A 7,720-nucleotide genomic window follows, 5' to 3' on the forward strand; every position below is an offset into this window, starting at 1 on the left:
CACTACAAAGGTATCCATTTGTCTCTGTGCCTCCATACCTTGTACAGTTGGAACTACTGCTATGCCAAATATCTGCATAAGGTCCCTGCCCAATAGGTTTACTGGACACTTTGCAGAAACAACTATTTTACTTCTCTGGGTCATACCTGAAACAGGGTCAGTTATTGCTATATCATGGGAAAGTGGTTCCCTGTATAGCTGTCCATTTGCGGCTTTTACTAGTATATAATCAGGTGATTCGGATTGTTCTGGTAACTTGGAGGGGTGTATCAAAGTCCATGACGCTCCTGAGTCACACAGGAATTTGACTTCCTTTCCCTCCACCAGAAGTGTAACTTCTGGTTTCGTATCTGCCAAGTAGAGCTCTAAGCTCAATAATGCTAAGTCCAAAATTTCACTTTCTTCATCCTCCATATCTACTTGCACTTCCTCTACTCCCTCTATCACATATACATTTGTTTTCTGTTGATTAATTTTCCCTAACGATTTCTGACTTTCACTTGATGTATCCTTACTATCATATAGTCAGTCCTCATCTCCCTTATCTTCTGTAATTACCTTTTTGTTTTGCCTACAATCCCTTGCTAGATGTCCTTTTTTCCCGCACTTGAAGCATTCACCTTTCTTTTTCCTCTCTTCACAATCTTCTGATCGTTTGTCAGACTGTTTGATTCCCTGGGCATTCATCTTACCCTTTTTACCTGATGGTAATACAAATACTTCAGCTCCGTCTTCAGCAGTGAAGACTTGTGCCTTCTTTTTCTTTTTACTATTAAAATGTCTCTCAGCATGTCTAGCGTATTCGAGTAAGGCTTGTAGCCTCCCTGTTCGATGATCTATCATATGCTTCGTAATGAAGCTACTAATAGGTGCAATGCAACCTTTCAAAAATGCATTTTTTAATTGTTGTTCATACAGGGAATCATTTGTTTGGTTCTCAGGAACCGACATACCGCTATGATTATTAAAACATTCTAATAATTTAGCATAATATCCATCTATTGTCTCATTTTCCTGTTGTATGCATTGATTAATGCAAGTCCAGTCTGCTCTAGGTTTCCATTTCTCAGAGATTCGGTCTGTCAGACCTTTCACTCTGTTGTCTAACTCTGCGTCACTATGTGGGAGTGGTCTAAGCTCTGCATTACGAGGATTCCAGGTGCCACAAATCATGTGCCAATCTGGACCTATAATTTGTCTTACTACTTTTTCTACTTCTTCCCCATTCAAGTGGTAACTTAACCTCATGCCTTGTAAATCTTCTAAAAATTTCGTAAAATTAACTTTCGGATGGGGGATTCCCTAAGTAGCCTTCCGGTGTCCATGGTCTATATACTAAGAGTGTTGGATCCTGCCCTTCCTGTCCTGCCTGAGGATTTGGAACTTCTATAAGTGGGCATATTTCTTCCTCACTCTCATCCTGTAGATTTCTCTCTATGTGGTATGATTCTGTGTCCCTATGTGTTTTACTTGTTTGGGACCTAGTCTCAATAGGATGGTTGTGGTCTTGCTGAAACTTCAGGATAACGCGGAGGCAGACCAGCTTGTCCACTCACTTCAAATCCTAAAAAGGGTAAGGGAGGGGGTAAGGGAGGAGGAGGAGGAGCTGTCACTATTACCAAGTTATTATCCTCTTTGTCTAAGAATAATGTTTTTGAATTTTTAAGCTTCTGTTCTCTACGATTTGCTTCCTCAATCCACCTGTGTGCTTGAGGTATGCCTAGTTGGCGTTGCTTTTTTGCCTGACCTCCTGCATCAGATTTAAGCTGTTTAAGGAGTTTAACTAGTGAAGGTTTATCTAGTTTACCATCAAATTGATATTTATTAACCCATTTCGTATAATACCTAACGTTATCAGAACGTTGTAATTGCATGTATTTTGCATCTTCGGTTAGGGGCGGATCTCGTGAGGTTTTAGTGCACTTATTACCCATGTCAAAGAAAATGTTACGTAACCCTTTTTTTATCACGTGATATCAAGTTCTTAGTTCCTGTTCACAGTTTATCTAGAATAACTGTCTACCTTATTCTGTTACCCTGATCTATGACCAAATATACAGTACTTCCTTTTGTCCCTGATCTGCAAAACAAATCTTGACAACAAAATACTGTAACCTAGTCCCTGATCTAAAACAGAAAAAAAGGCAAATTCTTCCTACCTGAGCCTCCGGTATTGAAAATCGTTCAAGTTCCGCTTTTCGGCCACAGATCAGAAAGTGGCCAGCCTCTTTACACACGACAATTCAGTTGGAGGTCTTTTCACTCAAGAAGAACCATTTCGGTAACTTCTGCTGCGCAGTATTCGACCACCGATATGCTCTGATCTGCAGCTTACCAAGGGAATTCCTTCTTGTGAAGGACCAATCTGTTAAATAAAATTAAGAATTCAATACACAGGAGGTTCAGATTCAAAAGTTTACTAGTGTACACCAGAAGGCAAAAAGACATACAAATACAGAAGTTTGTCTGACATGAAACAGGAAGCACACAGTTTTATATAGGTTTAACATTCAAGCTATGCCCACCTTACTGACGTGATATGTCACAGGGCATCTACATCACTTTAGCTTACAAGCCTCTAATCTTTTAATCTGCTGATGCAGTATATTTTAAAAAACTTTTCCTCTAGATACAATACGGCCTTGCTATCCAGCTGGTCAGTCATAATGTCTTTCTGTAAAGTTACTTGTTCAAGGTTTCACATCAGTTCGAATACAATAGCAGCTTCAGTCTTTTAATGTATGTCTTTGTTCTCTGTTATACTTTCTCACACAGCTGTGTGCTATCTAAGTAACACATATACAAGGCCAGATCATTCCAACAGGAAAGAGCAGAAGATTTCATTATTTCACACATTTAATTTCCTGACCCAGCAGATAATCACTTGTGAAAAGCATAAACATTAAAACTTGCTAAGCTAGTATTCTGTCTGGGTCAGGGATCAGATTTTGCTTCAAGCCACACTGCAGTTTCAAAACTACTTCACATTTAGACATGAATTAATTTTACTACTATATGATTAATAGAATAAAATGCATTATATACTACTTTGCTTTTAAACTAGCATTTCTCATGTATTCAAATACACATTTTTCTAACAGGGTAGCAAGAGCCTTTGCCAATATCCGAAAACTCAAGGGTGACAGGTGCAAGCCGTCCCTAGCGAAGCATCGTGGCCTGTCGAGTATGTCATCCCAGGCTGACAGGCATTGGATCCCCTTTGAATGACACCAATACTTAAGCCAATTGTTGAAATTGATCATCTTATCTTCATATTGTGGCATCATTCTTGGTGAGGGTAAGATGCTACTCAAGGTCAGGGTCATACCGGCCTGGGCCACATGCTCAGAGAGCTCCTCTATGTCTCTTTTCATGTAGTCCAGGGAGGTACGTCTCAGGTCATTCACACCAGCATGGACAATGACTGAGTCATATTTGTACTTGTCTTGGAGTGACCTGAATGCTTGTGTTATGTGGCGGATCCTAGCACCCGACAGGCAGCTCACCGTGACCTTCTCCTTGTTCAGCCTGGTGAGCGGGACGTCAGTGTGCCTGATGATAGAGTCACCTATTACAAGTTTATCAGGTGTGTTGTTTAGCCTTAAGGGCTGTGACTGTTCGGCACACTGGCTTTGTGAGCTATGTGTTGCACGTGTTTTGTTTTGGGGTAGCGATTGCTTGGGTGTCTGCTTTGGAGGTCTCTGCTGCTTAGGCAGATTTTTATTTAGAGCCTCCGAGTATGTTTTTGTGTGTTTATGTGTTTGGTTTGCTGTCGTGGTAGGTCTATGTGAGACTGGAATTGTAGTGAGTGTGGTTTCCTTCTCCTCCTGATAGGTTTCGCCAGTACTGAGTTGAGAGAGCTTAGCCTCCAGTTTGGCTATATGGTTGCATCTCTCACATGTGTTGGAATTTGTTGGGAGGAGGAGAGGGTTGTCTGTGTACATGAGACAGTTGTAACATTGCCTCAAGATTCCCAGATTCACCAGCTGGACCAGAGAGGAGATTGACAACTGACCTTTGGACATGTTAGAATAGTATTGGGAATTCCTTTATAATCGAAAAAAAAAGGGCCAATGGGAAACAAGGTACTCAAGGGGAGTTTGTGAGGGTGTAGTGCTTTTAATTTTTTAGTGCTGACTTATATAATTGCTTTAGTGAGCAAGTTCCAGGTGACTTAAATGCAATGTGTTACAGGTAACTTAAATGCAAAAATGACAAACAGTAACTTTCTTTCAAGTGAAACAAGGAAATAAGTACAGTAAGCAATGCAGATGTCACTAGGGATCCACAGAAGTGCTGAAAAGCCGCGTTTTAGGTGGAATTAGCGTTTCAGGGAAATAACAAGCAAACAAGCATACAAACAAAGCTAGATTCAGTAGGCCTGGATCTAGTCTATGCTACAGCAAACAAGGTGTACCAATTCCAGTAAGAAACAGTTCAAATATGCAGGCACTATAAGCCTTTAACCAGAAATTCCCAGCTCAGAAGGGCAGAGTCCAGCCTCTCCTCCCACAGGAGTACAGACCACGAACCTTCTTAATGTAAAATAACTGGCCTGAAGCCTAAGTGCTTAAACCAGAACTAATACACTTTTAGAATAACAGACACTGAGCCCTCAATCAGCAGTTCCCAACTTAGAAGGATGAAAGCTACCTGTCCTGCCACCACAGTGCAGGCCACAAACCTTCCTAATATAAAACAACTGGTGTGAGCCCAAGTGCTTAATCCAAAAGACTTAGAAAGATAGCTACACTTTAGTCAAGTTACTATCAAGCAGTAATAAATACAATTGAATACTTTAAAGAATGCCTGGATTAGTGCTCAAGTTATACAAGCAACGCTAGATTCAGCAGGCCTGGATCTAGTCTATGCTACAGCAAACAAGGTGTACCAATTTAGTAAGAAACAGTTCAAATATGCAGGCACTATAAGCCTTTAACCAGAAATTCCCAGCTCAGAAGGGCAGAGTCCAGCCTCTCCTCCCACAAGAGTGCAGACCACAAACCTTCTTAATGTAAAATAACTGGCCTGAAGCCCAAGTGCTTAAACCAGAACTAATATACTTTTAGAATAACAGACACTGAGCCCTCAATCAGCAGTTCCCAACTTAGAAGGATGTAAGCTACCTGTCCTGCCACTACAGTGCAGAGCACAAACCTTCTTAATGTAAAACAACTGGTCTGAAGCCCAAGTTCTTAAACTAAAAGGCTTAGAGTGAGTTACACCAAGCAGTAATAAATACAACTGAGTACTTTTAAGATGAAGCAAAAGCAAAATAAAGTAGGAAGAAACGCAAATACAGTAAAAGCAGATACATTTTTTTTTTTTTTTGAGTGAGCAAATGAGATGGGCCCAGGAAGAGTATCCAAGTGCAAATTTACAAGAGGGGCGGGCAGTTTCAAAGCCACCAAGATTAACACCAAGACAAAAACAGGGAGGCTGGGTGGGGACCTACTGAAAAAACAGTTAACTTCTAGCTAGATATTGCTCAATGCAACACAAACAAATTACTTTAAAAAGTGCAGATAAAAGTTACTTAGCTACACTTATGCGTTCAATTGATATCATGTAGGTCTTAACCGGCCAAAGCTCACAGTTTAAACAGAAGATAATTCACTGTACCACTTGTATAAGACAGAAACTGAATAACAATGAAAGAAACTACTACCCCCACCTATCACTGGCTATGCAGGTTTTTAACAAGCCTTAACTGAAAATACCACATGCACTACTGAAAAACAGTCAACTTCTAGCTAGATATTGCTCAATGCAACACAAACAAATTACTTTAAAAAGTGCAGATAAAAGTTACTTAGCTACACTTATGCGTTCAATTGATATCATGTAGGTCTTAACCAGCCAAAGCTCACAGTTTAAACAGAAGATAATTCACTGTACCACTTGTATAAGACAGAAACTGAATAACAATGAAAGAAACTACTTCCCCCAACTATCACTGGCTTTGCAGGTTTTTAACAAGCCTTAATTGAAAATACCACATGCACTACTGAAAAACCAGTCAACTTCTTGCTAGATATTGCTCAATGCAACACAAACAAATTACTTTAAAAAGTGCAGATAAAAGTTACTTAGCTACACTTATGCATTCAATTGATATCATGCAGGTCTTAAACGGCCAAAGCTCACAGTTTAAACAGAAGATAATTCACTGTACCACTTGTATAAGACAGAAACTGAATAACAATGAAGGAAACTGCTACCCCCACCTATCACTGGCAATGCAGGTTTTTAACAAGCCTTAATTGAAAATACCACATGCACTACTGAAAAACCAGTCAACCTCTAGCTAGATATTGCTCAATGCAACACAAACAAATTACTTTAAAAAGTGCAGATAAAAGTTACTTAGCTACACTTATGCGTTCAATTGATATCATGCAGGTCTTAACCGGCCAAAGCTCACAGTTTAAACAGAAGATAATTCACTGTACCACTTGAAATAAAGTTCTTCATAATCTTAAAACCATAACCTTCCAGAGAGAATGAGACAGGTATGTAGAGCTCACATATTTAACAATGTGGTATCTATTGTCATATTTCTTGTTTAGAAAAAACACAATCGCACATCGGAGTGACAGTTTTTATTAAAAAAAAGGTGTGGGCATGTTAGGGTCAGGGTTTGTACTGCACATCCTGTGAGGTACTACACTGTTAGATTACCCTTTTAATTACCCTAATTCACGTTAGTTGGAGAACAACCAGATTTTGAACATGGATTTCCTAAAGACTAAGTATGAAACTGTAATGTTTGACATTACAGACTGTAATCTTCAGTGATTTACCAGAAAATCAAAACATTTTATAAGGAGAAGGGTAATAACATGAGGCAAAATCAGGGAGAGTTGAGCAGTATGAAGTAATTAATGACCAGTAATATTGCTTTCATATTTTTTCAGTCTGATGATTTTTATTGCAGTATGGGTGGCCAGTTATTTCCATAGATTTCATTATCTGGGTTTAATTTTTTTCTTGGTTTTCAGTTGGGCAGCTGTTGCAATCACAAGTTGTATATTGTATTGTATTGTTATATTATATTATATTATATTATATTGTTATATTATATTATAATATATTATATTATATTATATTATATTATATTATATTATATTATATTATATTATATTATATTAGTGGGATGTAGACAGGGGAAACATTTGTAAGGCCAAGGTCAAACATGATATTTGTTTACTGACGTCTGACTACTGGGAAAGTCTAACTGGGTAGTTATCCATTTTTATCTAGACAAAGTTAGGAAGTGAATGAAAAGGGTGAGTCAGGAACTGTAAGGTATGATTAGGAAGTTGTTCATATTTAGGAATATTATTATCCTGAGGTTGAGCAAAAAGAAAGACAGATTTTGGCTAATAAGTATTTCTGAATGGTTTTGAAGGACTGGAGGGAGGGTATTGATCTGATGGATATAGATAAGGAGTCCCCAAGTCTTAGCAACAAGGTATAAATGTAGATCATGGCCTGCAGATTTGATAGGGCTGTGGACTTGGAGCAGAACTTTCTAGGTTTCTCCCAAAGGAGCTCTTAGACAATTTGACAAGTTGTCTTATTTGCCTGTTAAGGCTGCGGAGGGTGCTTTTCCATTGTTGGGTCCTTGTCTTAGTTTTCTTGGACATCAGCATTTTGAGATTATTGTAGAGTTTGTTGATGCTGGAAGTCCGCTATGTCAGTTTCATTTTACTTGGGG

The sequence above is a fragment of the Protopterus annectens genome, chromosome 10.part0 (assembly GCF_019279795.1).
Source record: "Protopterus annectens isolate FY-2018-M chromosome 10.part0, PAN1.0, whole genome shotgun sequence".
Taxonomy (NCBI): domain Eukaryota; kingdom Metazoa; phylum Chordata; order Ceratodontiformes; family Protopteridae; genus Protopterus; species Protopterus annectens.